This window comes from Heterodontus francisci, chromosome 34 (assembly GCF_036365525.1).
Source record: "Heterodontus francisci isolate sHetFra1 chromosome 34, sHetFra1.hap1, whole genome shotgun sequence".
Lineage (NCBI taxonomy): Eukaryota > Metazoa > Chordata > Chondrichthyes > Heterodontiformes > Heterodontidae > Heterodontus > Heterodontus francisci.
Window position 1 is genome coordinate 12,718,542 of NC_090404.1, and position 27,174 is coordinate 12,745,715.

Here is a 27,174-nt window from a genome sequence, read left to right on the forward strand (position 1 = left end):
CTGGTAGCATATCGGAAACGAAAGAAAAGCGCTCAAGGAGCGTTTGGAGTTTGAAGCAACGACTTGCCGCTTGCAGGAACGAGGCTAAAATCCGAAAGAGTGAGTCGCGTAGCCAGCAGGATTCGAACCTGCGCAGGGAGACCCCAATGGATTTCTAGTCCATCGCCTTAACCACTCGGCCATGACTACCACTTGCGGTTTGTTTGTTCGGCGATAAGGGGCTGGACGAGTCTGCTCTGCCATTTCATACGATCATGGCTGATGCTCCACATCAACTACAATTTCCGACGCAATCCCTAAAGTCCAAACAATCCATCCATGTCAGCCTTCAATATATTCATCGACTGAGCATCCACAGCTCTCTGGCAGAGACAATTCCAAAGATTCACAACCCTCTGACTGAACAAATGTCTCCTCATCTCAGACTGAAATGATGTTCCTCTTTTCCTGACATTCTGCTCTACTTCTCACTCTCCAGCCACGTCAATCTGCGTAGCAGCACCTTAAGTGTCAAGCCCTCTCAAAATCTTACATGTTGCAAGAGACTACCTCTCATTCTTTAAATCTGCAAAGAATATCGGCCGGCCCATTCTACTCGATGTGTCATCGTAAGACGAGTCTCTAATGCCAGGAATCAATCTTGTCAACCTCTCTTACTCTCACACTAAGGCAAGCCCCAAACCTTTCTCAGGTACGGAGGGCAAAACTATACACAGTAGTCCATTCCTGATTTTACCAAAGCCACGTGCAATTGAAACAAAGTGGTCCTTAATCTTGTACTCCAGCCCTTTGCAATAAACACCAACATTCCATTTATTAGCCTCAGCCCGCTTTCTAATTCTGCGTCGCGGAGCGCTTTTGTTGGGACAGGGACTGTCAATTGAGACTTTTAAAGTGTCATCATTCATTGCACATTGGGCTGCAGCAAAAACGTTGTCGCTGACACATTTATTGAAGCACAAGGCAGGTTTCAGTGGGAAAGCAGCAATTGTGACTTTAACAAAAGCCCACAGTGGGAAGATTCTGCTACAACTGATCCTCCTGCAGAACCGCAGAGCTTAAAGCCGCCCAACGTGGGGCTCGAACCCACGACCCTGAGATTAAGAGTCTCATGCTCTGCCGACTGAGCTAGCCGGGCACGGGGAAATGCTGCTCCATATCTTATATCGCAGCAAGACAATTCTTGGTTTCTACCTGGTGTCTCAGTCTGCTCCGGATTCCAAGGTGACTGGCAAAAGCCCGACGCTGCCATGCATTCCACTCAATCGTCAATAACATCATTCACATCTTCCACTTTCTTAGCTGCACCTCCTTCCAAACATTGCCACCCAATAATACTTCGGATTTCTTCCGGCATTTACCAACATTGTGCCCTCATCCTGAAATGACATTGTCTTCAGCAACAAGGAAAGTCTCAGCACACTGAGCTTCTTCTCTCGAGAAAGAGAAGGCGAAGAGATGATCTGATCGAATTTGGGAATCTTTGTCCCTGGTTCATCAGGGAATCACTCAGCTTCAGGTTTACAGCTGTTGAATCTGCATCAAACACATCATGAGATATTTATCGATTCCACATTGAGATGTCATTCTAACGATCAGATTTTGGCATCTGCTTTTTATCCGCCCCCCTCTCACTCTCTCTCTCTCTCTCTCTCTCTGTCTCTTTGTCATTAGATTACAGCAGTGACTACGCTTCAAATGTACTTCATTGGCTGCAAAACGCTTTGCGATGTCTTGACATCGTGAAAGGTCTTGTTTAAATGTAAATCTTTCTTCCTTTCTGTCTGTCAATCTCAATGAAGAAAGATATGGAATTGTGAAATATATCTGCTCCTTTCAGTGTCTGCTCCACTTTCTGTCTATCTGTCATTCCCTATTTCTCTCTATGTATCCCTCTCTGTCTATGCGCCTGCCTCTTTTTCTCTCTTTTTCCATCTCCCCGATCGTCCTCCGCTTTGAAGCATACGGGCACCAAGTCACTTGCATGCATTCACCTCCTCGGGGAATTGACGCACGCGGAGACACACAGCGAAACATTGAAAGACACAGTCGCATCCACTGAGAGTGAGGGAAAGCTAAGAGAGACAGACTGACAGAAAGCAAAAGCGTTTGCACATTGGGTTATTTCACTTCCATTTGCCACTGCAAGTTTTATGCGTGCTGGTAGCATATCGGAAACGAAAGAAAAGCGCTCAAGGAGCGTTTGGAGTTTGAAGCAACGACTTGCCGCTTGCAAGAACGAGGCTAAAATCCGAAAGAGTGAGTCGCGTAGCCAGCAGGATTCGAACCTGCGCAGGGAGACCCCAATGGATTTCTAGTCCATCGCCTTAACCACTCGGCCATGACTACCGCTTGCAATTTGTTTGTTCGGCGATAAGGGGCTGGACGAGTCTGCTCTGCCATTTCATACGATCATGGCTGATGCTCCACATCAACTACAATTTCCGACGCAATCCCTAAAGTCCAAACAATCCATCCATGTCAGCCTTCAATATATTCATCGACTGAGCATCCACAGTTCTCTGGCAGAGACAATTCCAAAGATTCACAACCCTCTGACTGAACAAATGTCTCCTCATCTCAGACTGAAATGATGTTCCTCTTATCCTGACATTCTGCTCTACTTCTCACTCTGCAGCCACGTGAATCTGCGTAGCAGCACCTTAAGTGTCAAGCCCTCTCAAAATCTTACATGTTGCAAGAGACTACCTCTCATTCTTTAAATCTGCAAAGAATATCGGCCGGCCCATTCTACTCGATGTGTAATCGTAAGACGAGTCTCTAATGCCAGGAATCAATCTTGTCAACCTCTCTTACTCTCACACTAAGGCAAGCCCCAAACCTTTCTCAGGTACGGAGGGCAAAACTATACACAGTAGTCCATTCCTGATTTTACCAAAGCCACGTGCAATTGAAACAAAGTGGTCCTTAATCTTGTCCTCCAGCCCTTTGCAATAAACACCAACATTCCATTTATTAGCCTCAGCCCGCTTTCTAATTCTGCGTCGCGGAGCGCTTTTGTTGGGACAGGGACTGTCAATTGAGACTTTTAAAGTGTCATCATTCATTGCACATTTGGCTGCAGCAAAAACGTTGTCGCTGACACATTTATTGAAGCACAAGGCAGGTTTCAGTGGGAAAGCAGCAATTGTGACTTTAACAAAAGCCCACAGTGGGAAGATTCTGCTACAACTGATCCTCCTGCAGAACCGCAGAGCTTAAAGCCGCCCAACGTGGGGCTCGAACCCACGACCCTGAGATTAAGAGTCTCATGCTCTGCCGACTGAGCTAGCCGGGCATGGGGAAATGCTGCTCCATATCTTATATCGCAGCAAGACAATTCTTGGTTTCTACCTGGTGTCTCAGTCTGCTCCGGATTCCAAGGTGACTGGCAAAAGCCCGACGCTGCCATGCATTCCACTCAATCGTCAATAACATCATTCACATCTTCCACTTTCTTAGCTGCACCTCCTTCCAAACATTGCCACCCAATAATACTTCGGATTTCTTCCGGCATTTACCAACATTGTGCCCTCATCCTGAAATGACATTGTCTTCAGCAACAAGGAAAGTCACAGCACACTGAGCTTCTTCTCTCGAGAAAGAGAAGGCGAAGAGATGATCTGATCGAATTTGGTAATCTTTGTCCCTGGTTCATCAGGGAATCACTCAGCTTCAGGTTTACAGCTGTTGAATCTGCATCAAACACATCATGAGATATTTATCGATTCCACATTGAGATGTCATTCTAACGATCAGATTTTGGCATCTGCTTTTTATCCGCCCTCCTCTCACTCTCTCTCTCTCTCTCTGTCTCTTTGTCATTAGATTACAGCAGTGACTACGCTTCAAATGTACTTCATTGGCTGCAAAACGCTTTGCGATGTCTTGACATCGTGAAAGGTCTTGTTTAAATGTAAATCTTTCTTCCTTTCTGTCTGTCAATCTCAATGAAGAAAGATATGGAATTGTGAAATATATCTGCTCCTTTCAGTGTCTGCTCCACTTTCTGTCTATCTGTCATTCCCTATTTCTCTCTATGTATCCCTCTCTGTCTATGCGCCTGCCTCTTTTTCTCTCTTTTTCCATCTCCCCGATCGTCCTCCGCTTTGAAGCATACGGGCACCAAGTCACTTGCATGCTTTCACCTCCTCGGGGAATTGACGCACGCGGAGACACACAGCGAAACATTGAAAGACACAGTCACATCCACTGAGAGTGAGGGAAAGCTAAGAGAGACAGACTGACAGAAAGCAAAAGCGTTTGCACATTGGGTTATTTCACTTCCATTTGCCACTGCAAGTTTTATGCGTGCTGGTAGCATATCGGAAACGAAAGAAAAGCGCTCAAGGAGCGTTTGGAGTTTGAAGCAACGACTTGCCACTTGCAGGAACGAGGCTAAAATCCGAAAGAGTGAGTCGCGTAGCCAGCAGGATTCGAACCTGCGCAGGGAGACCCCAATGGATTTCTAGTCCATCGCCTTAACCACTCGGCCATGACTACCGCTTGCGATTTGTTTGTTCGGCGATAAGGGGCTGGACGAGTCTGCTCTGCCATTTCATACGATCATGGCTGATGCTCCACATCAACTACAATTTCCGACGCAATCCCTAAAGTCCAAACAATCCATCCATGTCAGCCTTCAATATATTCATCGACTGAGCATCCACAGCTCTCTGGCAGAGACAATTCCAAAGATTCACAACCCTCTGACTGAACAAATGTCTCCTCATCTCAGACTGAAATGATGTTCCTCTTTTCCTGACATTCTGCTCTACTTCTCACTCTCCAGCCACGTCAATCTGCGTAGCAGCACCTTAAGTGTCAAGCCCTCTCAAAATCTTACATGTTGCAAGAGACTACCTCTCATTCTTTAAATCTGCAAAGAATATCGGCCGGCCCATTCTACTCGATGTGTCATCGTAAGACGAGTCTCTAATGCCAGGAATCAATCTTGTCAACCTCTCTTACTCTCACACTAAGGCAAGCCCCAAACCTTTCTCAGGTACGGAGGGCAAAACTATACACAGTAGTCCATTCCTGATTTTACCAAAGCCACGTGCAATTGAAACAAAGTGGTCCTTAATCTTGTACTCCAGCCCTTTGCAATAAACACCAACATTCCATTTATTAGCCTCAGCCCGCTTTCTAATTCTGCGTCGCGGAGCGCTTTTGTTGGGACAGGGACTGTCAATTGAGACTTTTAAAGTGTCATCATTCATTGCACATTGGGCTGCAGCAAAAACGTTGTCGCTGACACATTTATTGAAGCACAAGGCAGGTTTCAGTGGGAAAGCAGCAATTGTGACTTTAACAAAAGCCCACAGTGGGAAGATTCTGCTACAACTAATCCTCCTGCAGAACCGCAGAGCTTAAAGCCGCCCAACGTGGGGCTCGAACCCACGACCCTGAGATTAAGAGTCTCATGCTCTGCCGACTGAGCTAGCCGGGCACGGGGAAATGCTGCTCCATATCTTATATCGCAGCAAGACAATTCTTGGTTTCTACCTGGTGTCTCAGTCTGCTCCGGATTCCAAGGTGACTGGCAAAAGCCCGACGCTGCCATGCATTCCACTCAATCGTCAATAACATCATTCACATCTTCCACTTTCTTAGCTGCACCTCCTTCCAAACATTGCCACCCAATAATACTTCGGATTTCTTCCGGCATTTACCAACATTGTGCCCTCATCCTGAAATGACATTGTCTTCAGCAACAAGGAAAGTCACAGCACACTGAGCTTCTTCTCTCGAGAAAGAGAAGGCGAAGAGATGATCTGATCGAATTTGGTAATCTTTGTCCCTGGTTCATCAGGGAATCACTCAGCTTCAGGTTTACAGCTGTTGAATCTGCATCAAACACATCATGAGATATTTATCGATTCCACATTGAGATGTCATTCTAACGATCAGATTTTGGCATCTGCTTTTTATCCGCCCTCCTCTCACTCTCTCTCTCTCTCTCTGTCTCTTTGTCATTAGATTACAGCAGTGACTACGCTTCAAATGTACTTCATTGGCTGCAAAACGCTTTGCGATGTCTTGACATCGTGAAAGGTCTTGTTTAAATGTAAATCTTTCTTCCTTTCTGTCTGTCAATCTCAATGAAGAAAGATATGGAATTGTGAAATATATCTGCTCCTTTCAGTGTCTGCTCCACTTTCTGTCTATCTGTCATTCCCTATTTCTCTCTATGTATCCCTCTCTGTCTATGCGCCTGCCTCTTTTTCTCTCTTTTTCCATCTCCCCGATCGTCCTCCGCTTTGAAGCATACGGGCACCAAGTCACTTGCATGCTTTCACCTCCTCGGGGAATTGACGCACGCGGAGACACACAGCGAAACATTGAAAGACACAGTCACATCCACTGAGAGTGAGGGAAAGCTAAGAGAGACAGACTGACAGAAAGCAAAAGCGTTTGCACATTGGGTTATTTCACTTCCATTTGCCACTGCAAGTTTTATGCGTGCTGGTAGCATATCGGAAACGAAAGAAAAGCGCTCAAGGAGCGTTTGGAGTTTGAAGCAACGACTTGCCGCTTGCAGGAACGAGGCTAAAATCCGAAAGAGTGAGTCGCGTAGCCAGCAGGATTCGAACCTGCGCAGGGAGACCCCAATGGATTTCTAGTCCATCGCCTTAACCACTCGGCCATGACTACCACTTGCGATTTGTTTGTTCGGCGATAAGGGGCTGGACGAGTCTGCTCTGCCATTTCATACGATCATGGCTGATGCTCCACATCAACTACAATTTCCGACGCAATCCCTAAAGTCCAAACAATCCATCCATGTCAGCCTTCAATATATTCATCGACTGAGCATCCACAGCTCTCTGGCAGAGACAATTCCAAAGATTCACAACCCTCTGACTGAACAAATGTCTCCTCATCTCAGACTGAAATGATGTTCCTCTTTTCCTGACATTCTGCTCTACTTCTCACTCTCCAGCCACGTCAATCTGCGTAGCAGCACCTTAAGTGTCAAGCCCTCTCAAAATCTTACATGTTGCAAGAGACTACCTCTCATTCTTTAAATCTGCAAAGAATATCGGCCGGCCCATTCTACTCGATGTGTCATCGTAAGACGAGTCTCTAATGCCAGGAATCAATCTTGTCAACCTCTCTTACTCTCACACTAAGGCAAGCCCCAAACCTTTCTCAGGTACGGAGGGCAAAACTATACACAGTAGTCCATTCCTGATTTTACCAAAGCCACGTGCAATTGAAACAAAGTGGTCCTTAATCTTGTACTCCAGCCCTTTGCAATAAACACCAACATTCCATTTATTAGCCTCAGCCCGCTTTCTAATTCTGCGTCGCGGAGCGCTTTTGTTGGGACAGGGACTGTCAATTGAGACTTTTAAAGTGTCATCATTCATTGCACATTGGGCTGCAGCAAAAACGTTGTCGCTGACACATTTATTGAAGCACAAGGCAGGTTTCAGTGGGAAAGCAGCAATTGTGACTTTAACAAAAGCCCACAGTGGGAAGATTCTGCTACAACTGATCCTCCTGCAGAACCGCAGAGCTTAAAGCCGCCCAACGTGGGGCTCGAACCCACGACCCTGAGATTAAGAGTCTCATGCTCTGCCGACTGAGCTAGCCGGGCATGGGGAAATGCCGCTCCATATCTTATATCGCAGCAAGACAATTCTTGGTTTCTACCTGGTGTCTCAGTCTGCTCCGGATTCCAAGGTGACTGGCAAAAGCCCGACGCTGCCATGCATTCCACTCAATCGTCAATAACATCATTCACATCTTCCACTTTCTTAGCTGCACCTCCTTCCAAACATTGCCACCCAATAATACTTCGGATTTCTTCCGGCATTTACCAACATTGTGCCCTCATCCTGAAATGACATTGTCTTCAGCAACAAGGAAAGTCTCAGCACACTGAGCTTCTTCTCTCGAGAAAGAGAAGGCGAAGAGATGATCTGATCGAATTTGGGAATCTTTGTCCCTGGTTCATCAGGGAATCACTCAGCTTCAGGTTTACAGCTGTTGAATCTGCATCAAACACATCATGAGATATTTATCGATTCCACATTGAGATGTCATTCTAACGATCAGATTTTGGCATCTGCTTTTTATCCGCCCCCCTCTCACTCTCTCTCTCTCTCTCTCTCTCTGTCTCTTTGTCATTAGATTACAGCAGTGACTACGCTTCAAATGTACTTCATTGGCTGCAAAACGCTTTGCGATGTCTTGACATCGTGAAAGGTCTTGTTTAAATGTAAATCTTTCTTCCTTTCTGTCTGTCAATCTCAATGAAGAAAGATATGGAATTGTGAAATATATCTGCTCCTTTCAGTGTCTGCTCCACTTTCTGTCTATCTGTCATTCCCTATTTCTCTCTATGTATCCCTCTCTGTCTATGCGCCTGCCTCTTTTTCTCTCTTTTTCCATCTCCCCGATCGTCCTCCGCTTTGAAGCATACGGGCACCAAGTCACTTGCATGCATTCACCTCCTCGGGGAATTGACGCACGCGGAGACACACAGCGAAACATTGAAAGACACAGTCGCATCCACTGAGAGTGAGGGAAAGCTAAGAGAGACAGACTGACAGAAAGCAAAAGCGTTTGCACATTGGGTTATTTCACTTCCATTTGCCACTGCAAGTTTTATGCGTGCTGGTAGCATATCGGAAACGAAAGAAAAGCGCTCAAGGAGCGTTTGGAGTTTGAAGCAACGACTTGCCGCTTGCAAGAACGAGGCTAAAATCCGAAAGAGTGAGTCGCGTAGCCAGCAGGATTCGAACCTGCGCAGGGAGACCCCAATGGATTTCTAGTCCATCGCCTTAACCACTCGGCCATGACTACCGCTTGCGATTTGTTTGTTCGGCGATAAGGGGCTGGACGAGTCTGCTCTGCCATTTCATACGATCATGGCTGATGCTCCACATCAACTACAATTTCCGACGCAATCCCTAAAGTCCAAACAATCCATCCATGTCAGCCTTCAATATATTCATCGACTGAGCATCCACAGCTCTCTGGCAGAGACAATTCCAAAGATTCACAACCCTCTGACTGAACAAATGTCTCCTCATCTCAGACTGAAATGATGTTCCTCTTTTCCTGACATTCTGCTCTACTTCTCACTCTCCAGCCACGTCAATCTGCGTAGCAGCACCTTAAGTGTCAAGCCCTCTCAAAATCTTACATGTTGCAAGAGACTACCTCTCATTCTTTAAATCTGCAAAGAATATCGGCCGGCCCATTCTACTCGATGTGTCATCGTAAGACGAGTCTCTAATGCCAGGAATCAATCTTGTCAACCTCTCTTACTCTCACACTAAGGCAAGCCCCAAACCTTTCTCAGGTACGGAGGGCAAAACTATACACAGTAGTCCATTCCTGATTTTACCAAAGCCACGTGCAATTGAAACAAAGTGGTCCTTAATCTTGTACTCCAGCCCTTTGCAATAAACACCAACATTCCATTTATTAGCCTCAGCCCGCTTTCTAATTCTGCGTCGCGGAGCGCTTTTGTTGGGACAGGGACTGTCAATTGAGACTTTTAAAGTGTCATCATTCATTGCACATTGGGCTGCAGCAAAAACGTTGTCGCTGACACATTTATTGAAGCACAAGGCAGGTTTCTGTGGGAAAGCAGCAATTGTGACTTTAACAAAAGCCCACAGTGGGAAGATTCTGATACAACTGATCCTCCGGCAGAACCGCAGAGCTTAAAGCCGCCCAACGTGGGGCTCGAACCCACGACCCTGAGATTAAGAGTCTCATGCTCTGCCGACTGAGCTAGCCGGGCACGGGTAACTGCTGCTCCATATCTTATATCGCAGCAAGACAATTCTTGGTTTCTACCTGGTGTCTCAGTCTGGTCCGGATTCCAAGGTGACTGGCAAAAGCCCGACGCTGCCATGCATTCCACTCAATCGTCAATAACATCATTCACATCTTCCACTTTCTTAGCTGCACCTCCTTCCAAACATTGCCACCCAATAATACTTCGGATTTCTTCCGGCATTTACCAACATTGTGCCCTCATCCTGAAATGACATTGTCTTCAGCAACAAGGAAAGTCTCAGCACACTGAGCTTCTTCTCTCGAGAAAGAGAAGGCGAAGAGATGATCTGATCGAATTTGGGAATCTTTGTCCCTGGTTCATCAGGGAATCACTCAGCTTCAGGTTTACAGCTGTTGAATCTGCATCAAACACATCATGAGATATTTATCGATTCCACATTGAGATGTCATTCTAACGATCAGATTTTGGCATCTGCTTTTTATCCGCCCCCCTCTCACTCTCTCTCTCTCTCTCTCTCTCTGTCTCTTTGTCATTAGATTGCAGCAGTGACTACGCTTCAAATGTACTTCATTGGCTGCAAAACGCTTTGCGATGTCTTGACATCGTGAAAGGTCTTGTTTAAATGTAAATCTTTCTTCCTTTCTGTCTGTCAATCTCAATGAAGAAAGATATGGAATTGTGAAATATATCTGCTCCTTTCAGTGTCTGCTCCACTTTCTGTCTATCTGTCATTCCCTATTTCTCTCTATGTATCCCTCTCTGTCTATGCGCCTGCCTCTTTTTCTCTCTTTTTCCATCTCCCCGATCGTCCTCCGCTTTGAAGCATACGGGCACCAAGTCACTTGCATGCATTCACCTCCTCGGGGAATTGACGCACGCGGAGACACACAGCGAAACATTGAAAGACACAGTCGCATCCACTGAGAGTGAGGGAAAGCTAAGAGAGACAGACTGACAGAAAGCAAAAGTGTTTGCACATTGGGTTATTTCACTTCCATTTGCCACTGCAAGTTTTATGCGTGCTGGTAGCATATCGGAAACGAAAGAAAAGCGCTCAAGGAGCGTTTGGAGTTTGAAGCAACGACTTGCCGCTTGCAAGAACGAGGCTAAAATCCGAAAGAGTGAGTCGCGTAGCCAGCAGGATTCGAACCTGCGCAGGGAGACCCCAATGGATTTCTAGTCCATCGCCTTAACCACTCGGCCATGACTACCGCTTGCGATTTGTTTGTTCGGCGATAAGGGGCTGGACGAGTCTGCTCTGCCATTTCATACGATCATGGCTGATGCTCCACATCAACTACAATTTCCGACGCAATCCCTAAAGTCCAAACAATCCATCCATGTCAGCCTTCAATATATTCATCGACTGAGCATCCACAGTTCTCTGGCAGAGACAATTCCAAAGATTCACAACCCTCTGACTGAACAAATGTCTCCTCATCTCAGACTGAAATGATGTTCCTCTTATCCTGACATTCTGCTCTACTTCTCACTCTCCAGCCACGTCAATCTGCGTAGCAGCACCTTAAGTGTCAAGCCCTCTCAAAATCTTACATGTTGCAAGAGACTACCTCTCATTCTTTAAATCTGCAAAGAATATCGGCCGGCCCATTCTACTCGATGTGTCATCGTAAGACGAGTCTCTAATGCCAGGAATCAATCTTGTCAACCTCTCTTACTCTCACACTAAGGCAAGCCCCAAACCTTTCTCAGGTACGGAGGGCAAAACTATACACAGTAGTCCATTCCTGATTTTACCAAAGCCACGTGCAATTGAAACAAAGTGGTCCTTAATCTTGTCCTCCAGCCCTTTGCAATAAACACCAACATTCCATTTATTAGCCTCAGCCCGCTTTCTAATTCTGCGTCGCGGAGCGCTTTTGTTGGGATAGGGACTGTCAATTGAGACTTTTAAAGTGTCATCATTCATTGCACATTTGGCTGCAGCAAAAACGTTGTCGCTGACACATTTATTGAAGCACAAGGCAGGTTTCAGTGGGAAAGCAGCAATTGTGACTTTAACAAAAGCCCACAGTGGGAAGATTCTGCTACAACTGATCCTCCTGCAGAACCGCAGAGCTTAAAGCCGCCCAACTTGGGGCTCGAACCCACGACCCTGAGATTAAGAGTCTCATGCTCTGCCGACTGAGCTAGCCGGGCACGGGGAAATGCTGCTCCATATCTTATATCGCAGCAAGACAATTCTTGGTTTCTACCTGGTGTCTCAGTCTGCTCCGGATTCCAAGGTGACTGGCAAAAGCCCGACGCTGCCATGCATTCCACTCAATCGTCAATAACATCATTCACATCTTCCACTTTCTTAGCTGCACCTCCTTCCAAACATTGCCACCCAATAATACTTCGGATTTCTTCCGGCATTTACCAACATTGTGCCCTCATCCTGAAATGACATTGTCTTCAGCAACAAGGAAAGTCTCAGCACACTGAGCTTCTTCTCTCGAGAAAGAGAAGGCGAAGAGATGATCTGATCGAATTTGGGAATCTTTGTCCCTGGTTCATCAGGGAATCACTCAGCTTCAGGTTTACAGCTGTTGAATCTGCATCAAACACATCATGAGATATTTATCGATTCCACATTGAGATGTCATTCTAACGATCAGATTTTGGCATCTGCTTTTTATCCGCCCCCCTCTCACTCTCTCTCTCTCTCTCTCTCTCTGTCTCTTTGTCATTAGATTACAGCAGTGACTACGCTTCAAATGTACTTCATTGGCTGCAAAACGCTTTGCGATGTCTTGACATCGTGAAAGGTCTTGTTTAAATGTAAATCTTTCTTCCTTTCTGTCTGTCAATCTCAATGAAGAAAGATATGGAATTGTGAAATATATCTGCTCCTTTCAGTGTCTGCTCCACTTTCTGTCTATCTGTCATTCCCTATTTCTCTCTATGTATCCCTCTCTGTCTATGCGCCTGCCTCTTTTTCTCTCTTTTTCCATCTCCCCGATCGTCCTCCGCTTTGAAGCATACGGGCACCAAGTCACTTGCATGCATTCACCTCCTCGGGGAATTGACGCACGCGGAGACACACAGCGAAACATTGAAAGACACAGTCGCATCCACTGAGAGTGAGGGAAAGCTAAGAGAGACAGACTGACAGAAAGCAAAAGCGTTTGCACATTGGGTTATTTCACTTCCATTTGCCACTGCAAGTTTTATGCGTGCTGGTAGCATATCGGAAACGAAAGAAAAGCGCTCAAGGAGCGTTTGGAGTTTGAAGCAACGACTTGCCGCTTGCAAGAACGAGGCTAAAATCCGAAAGAGTGAGTCGCGTAGCCAGCAGGATTCGAACCTGCGCAGGGAGACCCCAATGGATTTCTAGTCCATCGCCTTAACCACTCGGCCATGACTACCGCTTGCGATTTGTTTGTTCGGCGATAAGGGGCTGGACGAGTCTGCTCTGCCATTTCATACGATCATGGCTGATGCTCCACATCAACTACAATTTCCGACGCAATCCCTAAAGTCCAAACAATCCATCCATGTCAGCCTTCAATATATTCATCGACTGAGCATCCACAGTTCTCTGGCAGAGACAATTCCAAAGATTCACAACCCTCTGACTGAACAAATGTCTCCTCATCTCAGACTGAAATGATGTTCCTCTTATCCTGACATTCTGCTCTACTTCTCACTCTCCAGCCACGTCAATCTGCGTAGCAGCACCTTAAGTGTCAAGCCCTCTCAAAATCTTACATGTTGCAAGAGACTACCTCTCATTCTTTAAATCTGCAAAGAATATCGGCCGGCCCATTCTACTCGATGTGTCATCGTAAGACGAGTCTCTAATGCCAGGAATCAATCTTGTCAACCTCTCTTACTCTCACACTAAGGCAAGCCCCAAACCTTTCTCAGGTACGGAGGGCAAAACTATACACAGTAGTCCATTCCTGATTTTACCAAAGCCACGTGCAATTGAAACAAAGTGGTCCTTAATCTTGTCCTCCAGCCCTTTGCAATAAACACCAACATTCCATTTATTAGCCTCAGCCCGCTTTCTAATTCTGCGTCGCGGAGCGCTTTTGTTGGGACAGGGACTGTCAATTGAGACTTTTAAAGTGTCATCATTCATTGCACATTTGGCTGCAGCAAAAACGTTGTCGCTGACACATTTATTGAAGCACAAGGCAGGTTTCAGTGGGAAAGCAGCAATTGTGACTTTAACAAAAGCCCACAGTGGGAAGATTCTGCTACAACTGATCCTCCTGCAGAACCGCAGAGCTTAAAGCCGCCCAACGTGGGGCTCGAACCCACGACCCTGAGATTAAGAGTCTCATGCTCTGCCGACTGAGCTAGCCGGGCACGGGGAAATGCTGCTCCATATCTTATATCGCAGCAAGACAATTCTTGGTTTCTACCTGGTGTCTCAGTCTGCTCCGGATTCCAAGGTGACTGGCAAAAGCCCGACGCTGCCATGCATTCCACTCAATCGTCAATAACATCATTCACATCTTCCACTTTCTTAGCTGCACCTCCTTCCAAACATTGCCACCCAATAATACTTCGGATTTCTTCCGGCATTTACCAACATTGTGCCCTCATCCTGAAATGACATTGTCTTCAGCAACAAGGAAAGTCACAGCACACTGAGCTTCTTCTCTCGAGAAAGAGAAGGCGAAGAGATGATCTGATCGAATTTGGTAATCTTTGTCCCTGGTTCATCAGGGAATCACTCAGCTTCAGGTTTACAGCTGTTGAATCTGCATCAAACACATCATGAGATATTTATCGATTCCACATTGAGATGTCATTCTAACGATCAGATTTTGGCATCTGCTTTTTATCCGCCCTCCTCTCACTCTCTCTCTCTCTCTCTGTCTCTTTGTCATTAGATTACAGCAGTGACTACGCTTCAAATGTACTTCATTGGCTGCAAAACGCTTTGCGATGTCTTGACATCGTGAAAGGTCTTGTTTAAATGTAAATCTTTCTTCCTTTCTGTCTGTCAATCTCAATGAAGAAAGATATGGAATTGTGAAATATATCTGCTCCTTTCAGTGTCTGCTCCACTTTCTGTCTATCTGTCATTCCCTATTTCTCTCTATGTATCCCTCTCTGTCTATGCGCCTGCCTCTTTTTCTCTCTTTTTCCATCTCCCCGATCGTCCTCCGCTTTGAAGCATACGGGCACCAAGTCACTTGCATGCTTTCACCTCCTCGGGGAATTGACGCACGCGGAGACACACAGCGAAACATTGAAAGACACAGTCACATCCACTGAGAGTGAGGGAAAGCTAAGAGAGACAGACTGACAGAAAGCAAAAGCGTTTGCACATTGGGTTATTTCACGTCCATTTGCCACTGCAAGTTTTATGCGTGCTGGTAGCATATCGGAAACGAAAGAAAAGCGCTCAAGGAGCGTTTGGAGTTTGAAGCAACGACTTGCCGCTTGCAGGAACGAGGCTAAAATCCGAAAGAGTGAGTCGCGTAGCCAGCAGGATTCGAACCTGCGCAGGGAGACCCCAATGGATTTCTAGTCCATCGCCTTAACCACTCGGCCATGACTACCGCTTGCGATTTGTTTGTTCGGCGATAAGGGGCTGGACGAGTCTGCTCTGCCATTTCATACGATCATGGCTGATGCTCCACATCAACTACAATTTCCGACGCAATCCCTAAAGTCCAAACAATCCATCCATGTCAGCCTTCAATATATTCATCGACTGAGCATCCACAGCTCTCTGGCAGAGACAATTCCAAAGATTCACAACCCTCTGACTGAACAAATGTCTCCTCATCTCAGACTGAAATGATGTTCCTCTTTTCCTGACATTCTGCTCTACTTCTCACTCTCCAGCCACGTCAATCTGCGTAGCAGCACCTTAAGTGTCAAGCCCTCTCAAAATCTTACATGTTGCAAGAGACTACCTCTCATTCTTTAAATCTGCAAAGAATATCGGCCGGCCCATTCTACTCGATGTGTCATCGTAAGACGAGTCTCTAATGCCAGGAATCAATCTTGTCAACCTCTCTTACTCTCACACTAAGGCAAGCCCCAAACCTTTCTCAGGTACGGAGGGCAAAACTATACACAGTAGTCCATTCCTGATTTTACCAAAGCCACGTGCAATTGAAACAAAGTGGTCCTTAATCTTGTACTCCAGCCCTTTGCAATAAACACCAACATTCCATTTATTAGCCTCAGCCCGCTTTCTAATTCTGCGTCGCGGAGCGCTTTTGTTGGGACAGGGACTGTCAATTGAGACTTTTAAAGTGTCATCATTCATTGCACATTGGGCTGCAGCAAAAACGTTGTCGCTGACACATTTATTGAAGCACAAGGCAGGTTTCAGTGGGAAAGCAGCAATTGTGACTTTAACAAAAGCCCACAGTGGGAAGATTCTGCTACAACTGATCCTCCTGCAGAACCGCAGAGCTTAAAGCCGCCCAACGTGGGGCACGAACCCACGACCCTGAGATTAAGAGTCTCATGCTCTGCCGACTGAGCTCGCCGGGCACGGGGAACTGCTGCTCCATATCTTATATCGCAGCAAGACAATTCTTGGTTTCTACCTGGTGTCTCAGTCTGGTCCGGATTCCAAGGTGACTGGCAAAAGCCCGACGCTGCCATGCATTCCACTCAATCGTCAATAACATCATTCACATCTTCCACTTTCTTAGCTGCACCTCCTTCCAAACATTGCCACCCAATAATACTTCGGATTTCTTCCGGCATTTACCAACATTGTGCACTCATCCTGAAATGACATTGTCTTCAGCAACAAGGAAAGTCTCAGCACACTGAGCTTCTTCTCTCGAGAAAGAGAAGGCGAAGAGATGATCTGATCGAATTTGGGAATCTTTGTCCCTGGTTCATCAGGGAATCACTCAGCTTCAGGTTTACAGCTGTTGAATCTGCATCAAACACATCATGAGATATTTATCGATTCCACATTGAGATGTCATTCTAACGATCAGATTTTGGCATCTTCTTCTCTCGAGAAAGAGAAGGCGAAGAGATGATCTGATCGAATTTGGGAATCTTTGTCCCTGGTTCATCAGGGAATCACTCAGCTTCAGGTTTACAGCTGTTGAATCTGCATCAAACACATCATGAGATATTTATCGATTCCACATTGAGATGTCATTCTAACGATCAGATTTTGGCATCTGCTTTTTATCCGCCCCCGTCTCACTCTCTCTCTCTCTCTCTCTCTCTGTCTCTTTGTCATTAGATTACAGCAGTGACTACGCTTCAAATGTACTTCATTGGCTGCAAAACGCTTTGCGATGTCTTGACATCGTGAAAGGTCTTGTTTAAATGTAAATCTTTCTTCCTTTCTGTCTGTCAATCTCAATGAAGAAAGATATGGAATTGTGAAATATATCTGCTCCTTTCAGTGTCTGCTCCACTTTCTGTCTATCTGTCATTCCCTATTTCTCTCTATGTATCCCTCTCTGTCTATGCGCCTGCCTCTTTTTCTCTCTTTTTCCATCTCCCCGATCGTCCTCCGCTTTGAAGCATACGGGCACCAAGTCACTTGCATGCATTCACCTCCTCGGGGAATTGACGCACGCGGAGACACACAGCGAAACATTGAAAGACACAGTCACATCCACTGAGAGTGAGGGAAAGCTAAGAGAGACAGACTGACAGAAAGCAAAAGCGTTTGCACATTGGGTTATTTCACTTCCATTTGCCACTGCAAGTTTTATGCGTGCTGGTAGCATATCGGAAACGAAAGAAAAGCGCTCAAGGAGCGTTTGGAGTTTGAAGCAACGACTTGCCGCTTGCAGGAACGAGGCTAAAATCCGAAAGAGTGAGTCGCGTAGCCAGCAGGATTCGAACCTGCGCAGGGAGACCCCAATGGATTTCTAGTCCATCGCCTTAACTACTCGGCCATGACTACCGCTTGCGATTTGTTTGTTCGGCGATAAGGGGCTGGACGAGTCTGCTCTGCCATTTCATACGATCATGGCTGATGCTCCACATCAACTACAATTTCCGACGCAATCCCTAAAGTCCAAACAATCCATCCATGTCAGCCTTCAATATATTCATCGACTGAGCATCCACAGCTCTCTGGCAGAGACAATTCCAAAGATTCACAACCCTCTGACTGAACAAATGTCTCCTCATCTCAGACTGAAATGATGTTCCTCTTATCCTGACATTCTGCTCTACTTCTCACTCTCCAGCCACGTCAATCTGCGTAGCAGCACCTTAAGTGTCAAGCCCTCTCAAAATATTACATGTTGCAAGAGACTACCTCTCATTCTTTAAATCTGCAAAGAATATCGGCCGGCCCATTCTACTCGATGTGTCATCGTAAGACGAGTCTCTAATGCCAGGAATCAATCTTGTCAACCTCTCTTACTCTCACACTAAGGCAAGCCCCAAACCTTTCTCAGGTACGGAGGGCAAAACTATACACAGTAGTCCATTCCTGATTTTACCAAAGCCACGTGCAATTGAAACAAAGTGGTCCTTAATCTTGTCCTCCAGCCCTTTGCAATAAACACCAACATTCCATTTATTAGCCTCAGCCCGCTTTCTAATTCTGCGTCGCGGAGCGCTTTTGTTGGGACAGGGACTGTCAATTGAGACTTTTAAAGTGTCATCATGCATTGCACATTTGGCTGCAGCAAAAACGTTGTCGCTGACACATTTATTGAAGCACAAGGCAGGTTTCAGTGGGAAAGCAGCAATTGTGACTTTAGCAAAAGCCCACAGTGGGAAGCCCACAGCTGACCCTCCTGCAGAACCGTAGAGCTTAAAGCCGCCCAACGTGGGGCTCGAACCCACGACCCTGAGATTAAGAGTCTCATGCTCTGCCGACTGAGCTAGCCGGGCACGGGGAAATGCTGCTCCATATCTTATATCGCAGCAAGACAATTCTTGGTTTCTACCTGGTGTCTCAGTCTGCTCCGGATTCCAAGGTGACTGGCAAAAGCCCGACGCTGCCATGCATTCCACTCAATCGTCAATAACATCATTCACATCTTCCACTTTCTTAGCTGCACCTCCTTCCAAACATTGCCACCCAATAATACTTCGGATTTCTTCCGGCATTTACCAACATTGTGCCCTCATCCTGAAATGACATTGTCTTCAGCAACAAGGAAAGTCTCAGCACACTGAGCTTCTTCTCTCGAGAAAGAGAAGGCGAAGAGATGATCTGATCGAATTTGGGAATCTTTGTCCCTGGTTCATCAGGGAATCACTCAGCTTCAGGTTTACAGCTGTTGAATCTGCATCAAACACATCATGAGATATTTATCGATTCCACATTGAGATGTCATTCTAACGATCAGATTTTGGCATCTGCTTTTTATCCGCCCCCCTCTCACTCTCTCTCTCTCTCTCTCTCTCTGTCTCTTTGTCATTAGATTGCAGCAGTGACTACGCTTCAAATGTACTTCATTGGCTGCAAAACGCTTTGCGATGTCTTGACATCGTGAAAGGTCTTGTTTAAATGTAAATCTTTCTTCCTTTCTGTCTGTCAATCTCAATGAAGAAAGATATGGAATTGTGAAATATATCTGCTCCTTTCAGTGTCTGCTCCACTTTCTGTCTATCTGTCATTCCCTATTTCTCTCTATGTATCCCTCTCTGTCTATGCGCCTGCCTCTTTTTCTCTCTTTTTCCATCTCCCCGATCGTCCTCCGCTTTGAAGCATACGGGCACCAAGTCACTTGCATGCATTCACCTCCTCGGGGAATTGACGCACGCGGAGACACACAGCGAAACATTGAAAGACACAGTCGCATCCACTGAGAGTGAGGGAAAGCTAAGAGAGACAGACTGACAGAAAGCAAAAGTGTTTGCACATTGGGTTATTTCACTTCCATTTGCCACTGCAAGTTTTATGCGTGCTGGTAGCATATCGGAAACGAAAGAAAAGCGCTCAAGGAGCGTTTGGAGTTTGAAGCAACGACTTGCCGCTTGCAAGAACGAGGCTAAAATCCGAAAGAGTGAGTCGCGTAGCCAGCAGGATTCGAACCTGCGCAGGGAGACCCCAATGGATTTCTAGTCCATCGCCTTAACCACTCGGCCATGACTACCGCTTGCGATTTGTTTGTTCGGCGATAAGGGGCTGGACGAGTCTGCTCTGCCATTTCATACGATCATGGCTGATGCTCCACATCAACTACAATTTCCGACGCAATCCCTAAAGTCCAAACAATCCATCCATGTCAGCCTTCAATATATTCATCGACTGAGCATCCACAGTTCTCTGGCAGAGACAATTCCAAAGATTCACAACCCTCTGACTGAACAAATGTCTCCTCATCTCAGACTGAAATGATGTTCCTCTTATCCTGACATTCTGCTCTACTTCTCACTCTCCAGCCACGTCAATCTGCGTAGCAGCACCTTAAGTGTCAAGCCCTCTCAAAATCTTACATGTTGCAAGAGACTACCTCTCATTCTTTAAATCTGCAAAGAATATCGGCCGGCCCATTCTACTCGATGTGTCATCGTAAGACGAGTCTCTAATGCCAGGAATCAATCTTGTCAACCTCTCTTACTCTCACACTAAGGCAAGCCCCAAACCTTTCTCAGGTACGGAGGGCAAAACTATACACAGTAGTCCATTCCTGATTTTACCAAAGCCACGTGCAATTGAAACAAAGTGGTCCTTAATCTTGTCCTCCAGCCCTTTGCAATAAACACCAACATTCCATTTATTAGCCTCAGCCCGCTTTCTAATTCTGCGTCGCGGAGCGCTTTTGTTGGGATAGGGACTGTCAATTGAGACTTTTAAAGTGTCATCATTCATTGCACATTTGGCTGCAGCAAAAACGTTGTCGCTGACACATTTATTGAAGCACAAGGCAGGTTTCAGTGGGAAAGCAGCAATTGTGACTTTAACAAAAGCCCACAGTGGGAAGATTCTGCTACAACTGATCCTCCTGCAGAACCGCAGAGCTTAAAGCCGCCCAACTTGGGGCTCGAACCCACGACCCTGAGATTAAGAGTCTCATGCTCTGCCGACTGAGCTAGCCGGGCACGGGGAAATGCTGCTCCATATCTTATATCGCAGCAAGACAATTCTTGGTTTCTACCTGGTGTCTCAGTCTGCTCCGGATTCCAAGGTGACTGGCAAAAGCCCGACGCTGCCATGCATTCCACTCAATCGTCAATAACATCATTCACATCTTCCACTTTCTTAGCTGCACCTCCTTCCAAACATTGCCACCCAATAATACTTCGGATTTCTTCCGGCATTTACCAACATTGTGCCCTCATCCTGAAATGACATTGTCTTCAGCAACAAGGAAAGTCTCAGCACACTGAGCTTCTTCTCTCGAGAAAGAGAAGGCGAAGAGATGATCTGATCGAATTTGGGAATCTTTGTCCCTGGTTCATCAGGGAATCACTCAGCTTCAGGTTTACAGCTGTTGAATCTGCATCAAACACATCATGAGATATTTATCGATTCCACATTGAGATGTCATTCTAACGATCAGATTTTGGCATCTGCTTTTTATCCGCCCCCCTCTCACTCTCTCTCTCTCTCTCTCTCTCTGTCTCTTTGTCATTAGATTACAGCAGTGACTACGCTTCAAATGTACTTCATTGGCTGCAAAACGCTTTGCGATGTCTTGACATCGTGAAAGGTCTTGTTTAAATGTAAATCTTTCTTCCTTTCTGTCTGTCAATCTCAATGAAGAAAGATATGGAATTGTGAAATATATCTGCTCCTTTCAGTGTCTGCTCCACTTTCTGTCTATCTGTCATTCCCTATTTCTCTCTATGTATCCCTCTCTGTCTATGCGCCTGCCTCTTTTTCTCTCTTTTTCCATCTCCCCGATCGTCCTCCGCTTTGAAGCATACGGGCACCAAGTCACTTGCATGCATTCACCTCCTCGGGGAATTGACGCACGCGGAGACACACAGCGAAACATTGAAAGACACAGTCGCATCCACTGAGAGTGAGGGAAAGCTAAGAGAGACAGACTGACAGAAAGCAAAAGCGTTTGCACATTGGGTTATTTCACTTCCATTTGCCACTGCAAGTTTTATGCGTGCTGGTAGCATATCGGAAACGAAAGAAAAGCGCTCAAGGAGCGTTTGGAGTTTGAAGCAACGACTTGCCGCTTGCAAGAACGAGGCTAAAATCCGAAAGAGTGAGTCGCGTAGCCAGCAGGATTCGAACCTGCGCAGGGAGACCCCAATGGATTTCTAGTCCATCGCCTTAACCACTCGGCCATGACTACCGCTTGCGATTTGTTTGTTCGGCGATAAGGGGCTGGACGAGTCTGCTCTGCCATTTCATACGATCATGGCTGATGCTCCACATCAACTACAATTTCCGACGCAATCCCTAAAGTCCAAACAATCCATCCATGTCAGCCTTCAATATATTCATCGACTGAGCATCCACAGTTCTCTGGCAGAGACAATTCCAAAGATTCACAACCCTCTGACTGAACAAATGTCTCCTCATCTCAGACTGAAATGATGTTCCTCTTATCCTGACATTCTGCTCTACTTCTCACTCTCCAGCCACGTCAATCTGCGTAGCAGCACCTTAAGTGTCAAGCCCTCTCAAAATCTTACATGTTGCAAGAGACTACCTCTCATTCTTTAAATCTGCAAAGAATATCGGCCGGCCCATTCTACTCGATGTGTCATCGTAAGACGAGTCTCTAATGCCAGGAATCAATCTTGTCAACCTCTCTTACTCTCACACTAAGGCAAGCCCCAAACCTTTCTCAGGTACGGAGGGCAAAACTATACACAGTAGTCCATTCCTGATTTTACCAAAGCCACGTGCAATTGAAACAAAGTGGTCCTTAATCTTGTCCTCCAGCCCTTTGCAATAAACACCAACATTCCATTTATTAGCCTCAGCCCGCTTTCTAATTCTGCGTCGCGGAGCGCTTTTGTTGGGACAGGGACTGTCAATTGAGACTTTTAAAGTGTCATCATTCATTGCACATTTGGCTGCAGCAAAAACGTTGTCGCTGACACATTTATTGAAGCACAAGGCAGGTTTCAGTGGGAAAGCAGCAATTGTGACTTTAACAAAAGCCCACAGTGGGAAGATTCTGCTACAACTGATCCTCCTGCAGAACCGCAGAGCTTAAAGCCGCCCAACGTGGGGCTCGAACCCACGACCCTGAGATTAAGAGTCTCATGCTCTGCCGACTGAGCTAGCCGGGCACGGGGAAATGCTGCTCCATATCTTATATCGCAGCAAGACAATTCTTGGTTTCTACCTGGTGTCTCAGTCTGCTCCGGATTCCAAGGTGACTGGCAAAAGCCCGACGCTGCCATGCATTCCACTCAATCGTCAATAACATCATTCACATCTTCCACTTTCTTAGCTGCACCTCCTTCCAAACATTGCCACCCAATAATACTTCGGATTTCTTCCGGCATTTACCAACATTGTGCCCTCATCCTGAAATGACATTGTCTTCAGCAACAAGGAAAGTCACAGCACACTGAGCTTCTTCTCTCGAGAAAGAGAAGGCGAAGAGATGATCTGATCGAATTTGGTAATCTTTGTCCCTGGTTCATCAGGGAATCACTCAGCTTCAGGTTTACAGCTGTTGAATCTGCATCAAACACATCATGAGATATTTATCGATTCCACATTGAGATGTCATTCTAACGATCAGATTTTGGCATCTGCTTTTTATCCGCCCTCCTCTCACTCTCTCTCTCTCTCTCTGTCTCTTTGTCATTAGATTACAGCAGTGACTACGCTTCAAATGTACTTCATTGGCTGCAAAACGCTTTGCGATGTCTTGACATCGTGAAAGGTCTTGTTTAAATGTAAATCTTTCTTCCTTTCTGTCTGTCAATCTCAATGAAGAAAGATATGGAATTGTGAAATATATCTGCTCCTTTCAGTGTCTGCTCCACTTTCTGTCTATCTGTCATTCCCTATTTCTCTCTATGTATCCCTCTCTGTCTATGCGCCTGCCTCTTTTTCTCTCTTTTTCCATCTCCCCGATCGTCCTCCGCTTTGAAGCATACGGGCACCAAGTCACTTGCATGCTTTCACCTCCTCGGGGAATTGACGCACGCGGAGACACACAGCGAAACATTGAAAGACACAGTCACATCCACTGAGAGTGAGGGAAAGCTAAGAGAGACAGACTGACAGAAAGCAAAAGCGTTTGCACATTGGGTTATTTCACGTCCATTTGCCACTGCAAGTTTTATGCGTGCTGGTAGCATATCGGAAACGAAAGAAAAGCGCTCAAGGAGCGTTTGGAGTTTGAAGCAACGACTTGCCGCTTGCAGGAACGAGGCTAAAATCCGAAAGAGTGAGTCGCGTAGCCAGCAGGATTCGAACCTGCGCAGGGAGACCCCAATGGATTTCTAGTCCATCGCCTTAACCACTCGGCCATGACTACCGCTTGCGATTTGTTTGTTCGGCGATAAGGGGCTGGACGAGTCTGCTCTGCCATTTCATACGATCATGGCTGATGCTCCACATCAACTACAATTTCCGACGCAATCCCTAAAGTCCAAACAATCCATCCATGTCAGCCTTCAATATATTCATCGACTGAGCATCCACAGCTCTCTGGCAGAGACAATTCCAAAGATTCACAACCCTCTGACTGAACAAATGTCTCCTCATCTCAGACTGAAATGATGTTCCTCTTTTCCTGACATTCTGCTCTACTTCTCACTCTCCAGCCACGTCAATCTGCGTAGCAGCACCTTAAGTGTCAAGCCCTCTCAAAATCTTACATGTTGCAAGAGACTACCTCTCATTCTTTAAATCTGCAAAGAATATCGGCCGGCCCATTCTACTCGATGTGTCATCGTAAGACGAGTCTCTAATGCCAGGAATCAATCTTGTCAACCTCTCTTACTCTCACACTAAGGCAAGCCCCAAACCTTTCTCAGGTACGGAGGGCAAAACTATACACAGTAGTCCATTCCTGATTTTACCAAAGCCACGTGCAATTGAAACAAAGTGGTCCTTAATCTTGTACTCCAGCCCTTTGCAATAAACACCAACATTCCATTTATTAGCCTCAGCCCGCTTTCTAATTCTGCGTCGCGGAGCGCTTTTGTTGGGACAGGGACTGTCAATTGAGACTTTTAAAGTGTCATCATTCATTGCACATTGGGCTGCAGCAAAAACGTTGTCGCTGACACATTTATTGAAGCACAAGGCAGGTTTCAGTGGGAAAGCAGCAATTGTGACTTTAACAAAAGCCCACAGTGGGAAGATTCTGCTACAACTGATCCTCCTGCAGAACCGCAGAGCTTAAAGCCGCCCAACGTGGGGCACGAACCCACGACCCTGAGATTAAGAGTCTCATGCTCTGCCGACTGAGCTCGCCGGGCACGGGGAACTGCTGCTCCATATCTTATATCGCAGCAAGACAATTCTTGGTTTCTACCTGGTGTCTCAGTCTGGTCCGGATTCCAAGGTGACTGGCAAAAGCCCGACGCTGCCATGCATTCCACTCAATCGTCAATAACATCATTCACATCTTCCACTTTCTTAGCTGCACCTCCTTCCAAACATTGCCACCCAATAATACTTCGGATTTCTTCCGGCATTTACCAACATTGTGCACTCATCCTGAAATGACATTGTCTTCAGCAACAAGGAAAGTCTCAGCACACTGAGCTTCTTCTCTCGAGAAAGAGAAGGCGAAGAGATGATCTGATCGAATTTGGGAATCTTTGTCCCTGGTTCATCAGGGAATCACTCAGCTTCAGGTTTACAGCTGTTGAATCTGCATCAAACACATCATGAGATATTTATCGATTCCACATTGAGATGTCATTCTAACGATCAGATTTTGGCATCTTCTTCTCTCGAGAAAGAGAAGGCGAAGAGATGATCTGATCGAATTTGGGAATCTTTGTCCCTGGTTCATCAGGGAATCACTCAGCTTCAGGTTTACAGCTGTTGAATCTGCATCAAACACATCATGAGATATTTATCGATTCCACATTGAGATGTCATTCTAACGATCAGATTTTGGCATCTGCTTTTTATCCGCCCCCGTCTCACTCTCTCTCTCTCTCTCTCTCTCTGTCTCTTTGTCATTAGATTACAGCAGTGACTACGCTTCAAATGTACTTCATTGGCTGCAAAACGCTTTGCGATGTCTTGACATCGTGAAAGGTCTTGTTTAAATGTAAATCTTTCTTCCTTTCTGTCTGTCAATCTCAATGAAGAAAGATATGGAATTGTGAAATATATCTGCTCCTTTCAGTGTCTGCTCCACTTTCTGTCTATCTGTCATTCCCTATTTCTCTCTATGTATCCCTCTCTGTCTATGCGCCTGCCTCTTTTTCTCTCTTTTTCCATCTCCCCGATCGTCCTCCGCTTTGAAGCATACGGGCACCAAGTCACTTGCATGCATTCACCTCCTCGGGGAATTGACGCACGCGGAGACACACAGCGAAACATTGAAAGACACAGTCACATCCACTGAGAGTGAGGGAAAGCTAAGAGAGACAGACTGACAGAAAGCAAAAGCGTTTGCACATTGGGTTATTTCACTTCCATTTGCCACTGCAAGTTTTATGCGTGCTGGTAGCATATCGGAAACGAAAGAAAAGCGCTCAAGGAGCGTTTGGAGTTTGAAGCAACGACTTGCCGCTTGCAGGAACGAGGCTAAAATCCGAAAGAGTGAGTCGCGTAGCCAGCAGGATTCGAACCTGCGCAGGGAGACCCCAATGGATTTCTAGTCCATCGCCTTAACTACTCGGCCATGACTACCGCTTGCGATTTGTTTGTTCGGCGATAAGGGGCTGGACGAGTCTGCTCTGCCATTTCATACGATCATGGCTGATGCTCCACATCAACTACAATTTCCGACGCAATCCCTAAAGTCCAAACAATCCATCCATGTCAGCCTTCAATATATTCATCGACTGAGCATCCACAGCTCTCTGGCAGAGACAATTCCAAAGATTCACAACCCTCTGACTGAACAAATGTCTCCTCATCTCAGACTGAAATGATGTTCCTCTTATCCTGACATTCTGCTCTACTTCTCACTCTCCAGCCACGTCAATCTGCGTAGCAGCACCTTAAGTGTCAAGCCCTCTCAAAATATTACATGTTGCAAGAGACTACCTCTCATTCTTTAAATCTGCAAAGAATATCGGCCGGCCCATTCTACTCGATGTGTCATCGTAAGACGAGTCTCTAATGCCAGGAATCAATCTTGTCAACCTCTCTTACTCTCACACTAAGGCAAGCCCCAAACCTTTCTCAGGTACGGAGGGCAAAACTATACACAGTAGTCCATTCCTGATTTTACCAAAGCCACGTGCAATTGAAACAAAGTGGTCCTTAATCTTGTCCTCCAGCCCTTTGCAATAAACACCAACATTCCATTTATTAGCCTCAGCCCGCTTTCTAATTCTGCGTCGCGGAGCGCTTTTGTTGGGACAGGGACTGTCAATTGAGACTTTTAAAGTGTCATCATGCATTGCACATTTGG

At 46.0% G+C, this 27,174-nt stretch overlaps 25 non-coding genes across 25 annotated transcripts; all 25 read right to left on the reverse strand.

Moving 5' to 3' along the window:
- Positions 1 to 107: 107 nt before the first annotated feature.
- On the reverse strand, positions 108 to 189 carry trnas-aga (transfer RNA serine (anticodon AGA)). Its single transcript has one exon. It is a non-coding gene; the product is annotated as a tRNA-Ser (tRNA).
- An 876-nt stretch (positions 190 to 1,065) lies between these two features.
- trnak-cuu (transfer RNA lysine (anticodon CUU)) lies at positions 1,066 to 1,138 on the reverse strand. Its single transcript has one exon. It is a non-coding gene; the product is annotated as a tRNA-Lys (tRNA).
- A 1,129-nt stretch (positions 1,139 to 2,267) lies between these two features.
- trnas-aga (transfer RNA serine (anticodon AGA)) lies at positions 2,268 to 2,349 on the reverse strand. Its single transcript has one exon. It is a non-coding gene; the product is annotated as a tRNA-Ser (tRNA).
- Positions 2,350 to 3,225: 876 nt separating this feature from the next.
- trnak-cuu (transfer RNA lysine (anticodon CUU)) lies at positions 3,226 to 3,298 on the reverse strand. Its single transcript has one exon. It is a non-coding gene; the product is annotated as a tRNA-Lys (tRNA).
- A 1,123-nt stretch (positions 3,299 to 4,421) lies between these two features.
- trnas-aga (transfer RNA serine (anticodon AGA)) lies at positions 4,422 to 4,503 on the reverse strand. The gene has a single exon. It is a non-coding gene; the product is annotated as a tRNA-Ser (tRNA).
- Positions 4,504 to 5,379: 876 nt separating this feature from the next.
- On the reverse strand, positions 5,380 to 5,452 carry trnak-cuu (transfer RNA lysine (anticodon CUU)). Its single transcript has one exon. It is a non-coding gene; the product is annotated as a tRNA-Lys (tRNA).
- Positions 5,453 to 6,575: 1,123 nt separating this feature from the next.
- Positions 6,576 to 6,657, reverse strand: trnas-aga (transfer RNA serine (anticodon AGA)). Its single transcript has one exon. It is a non-coding gene; the product is annotated as a tRNA-Ser (tRNA).
- An 876-nt stretch (positions 6,658 to 7,533) lies between these two features.
- Positions 7,534 to 7,606, reverse strand: trnak-cuu (transfer RNA lysine (anticodon CUU)). Its single transcript has one exon. It is a non-coding gene; the product is annotated as a tRNA-Lys (tRNA).
- A 1,129-nt stretch (positions 7,607 to 8,735) lies between these two features.
- On the reverse strand, positions 8,736 to 8,817 carry trnas-aga (transfer RNA serine (anticodon AGA)). The gene has a single exon. It is a non-coding gene; the product is annotated as a tRNA-Ser (tRNA).
- An 876-nt stretch (positions 8,818 to 9,693) lies between these two features.
- trnak-cuu (transfer RNA lysine (anticodon CUU)) lies at positions 9,694 to 9,766 on the reverse strand. Its single transcript has one exon. It is a non-coding gene; the product is annotated as a tRNA-Lys (tRNA).
- Positions 9,767 to 10,895: 1,129 nt separating this feature from the next.
- Positions 10,896 to 10,977, reverse strand: trnas-aga (transfer RNA serine (anticodon AGA)). The gene has a single exon. It is a non-coding gene; the product is annotated as a tRNA-Ser (tRNA).
- An 876-nt stretch (positions 10,978 to 11,853) lies between these two features.
- On the reverse strand, positions 11,854 to 11,926 carry trnak-cuu (transfer RNA lysine (anticodon CUU)). The gene has a single exon. It is a non-coding gene; the product is annotated as a tRNA-Lys (tRNA).
- A 1,129-nt stretch (positions 11,927 to 13,055) lies between these two features.
- On the reverse strand, positions 13,056 to 13,137 carry trnas-aga (transfer RNA serine (anticodon AGA)). Its single transcript has one exon. It is a non-coding gene; the product is annotated as a tRNA-Ser (tRNA).
- An 876-nt stretch (positions 13,138 to 14,013) lies between these two features.
- Positions 14,014 to 14,086, reverse strand: trnak-cuu (transfer RNA lysine (anticodon CUU)). The gene has a single exon. It is a non-coding gene; the product is annotated as a tRNA-Lys (tRNA).
- Positions 14,087 to 15,209: 1,123 nt separating this feature from the next.
- Positions 15,210 to 15,291, reverse strand: trnas-aga (transfer RNA serine (anticodon AGA)). The gene has a single exon. It is a non-coding gene; the product is annotated as a tRNA-Ser (tRNA).
- An 876-nt stretch (positions 15,292 to 16,167) lies between these two features.
- trnak-cuu (transfer RNA lysine (anticodon CUU)) lies at positions 16,168 to 16,240 on the reverse strand. The gene has a single exon. It is a non-coding gene; the product is annotated as a tRNA-Lys (tRNA).
- A 1,311-nt stretch (positions 16,241 to 17,551) lies between these two features.
- Positions 17,552 to 17,633, reverse strand: trnas-aga (transfer RNA serine (anticodon AGA)). Its single transcript has one exon. It is a non-coding gene; the product is annotated as a tRNA-Ser (tRNA).
- An 871-nt stretch (positions 17,634 to 18,504) lies between these two features.
- Positions 18,505 to 18,577, reverse strand: trnak-cuu (transfer RNA lysine (anticodon CUU)). The gene has a single exon. It is a non-coding gene; the product is annotated as a tRNA-Lys (tRNA).
- A 1,129-nt stretch (positions 18,578 to 19,706) lies between these two features.
- On the reverse strand, positions 19,707 to 19,788 carry trnas-aga (transfer RNA serine (anticodon AGA)). The gene has a single exon. It is a non-coding gene; the product is annotated as a tRNA-Ser (tRNA).
- An 876-nt stretch (positions 19,789 to 20,664) lies between these two features.
- trnak-cuu (transfer RNA lysine (anticodon CUU)) lies at positions 20,665 to 20,737 on the reverse strand. The gene has a single exon. It is a non-coding gene; the product is annotated as a tRNA-Lys (tRNA).
- Positions 20,738 to 21,866: 1,129 nt separating this feature from the next.
- Positions 21,867 to 21,948, reverse strand: trnas-aga (transfer RNA serine (anticodon AGA)). The gene has a single exon. It is a non-coding gene; the product is annotated as a tRNA-Ser (tRNA).
- An 876-nt stretch (positions 21,949 to 22,824) lies between these two features.
- trnak-cuu (transfer RNA lysine (anticodon CUU)) lies at positions 22,825 to 22,897 on the reverse strand. The gene has a single exon. It is a non-coding gene; the product is annotated as a tRNA-Lys (tRNA).
- Positions 22,898 to 24,020: 1,123 nt separating this feature from the next.
- On the reverse strand, positions 24,021 to 24,102 carry trnas-aga (transfer RNA serine (anticodon AGA)). The gene has a single exon. It is a non-coding gene; the product is annotated as a tRNA-Ser (tRNA).
- Positions 24,103 to 24,978: 876 nt separating this feature from the next.
- trnak-cuu (transfer RNA lysine (anticodon CUU)) lies at positions 24,979 to 25,051 on the reverse strand. The gene has a single exon. It is a non-coding gene; the product is annotated as a tRNA-Lys (tRNA).
- Positions 25,052 to 26,362: 1,311 nt separating this feature from the next.
- trnas-aga (transfer RNA serine (anticodon AGA)) lies at positions 26,363 to 26,444 on the reverse strand. The gene has a single exon. It is a non-coding gene; the product is annotated as a tRNA-Ser (tRNA).
- Positions 26,445 to 27,174: the final 730 nt, after the last annotated feature.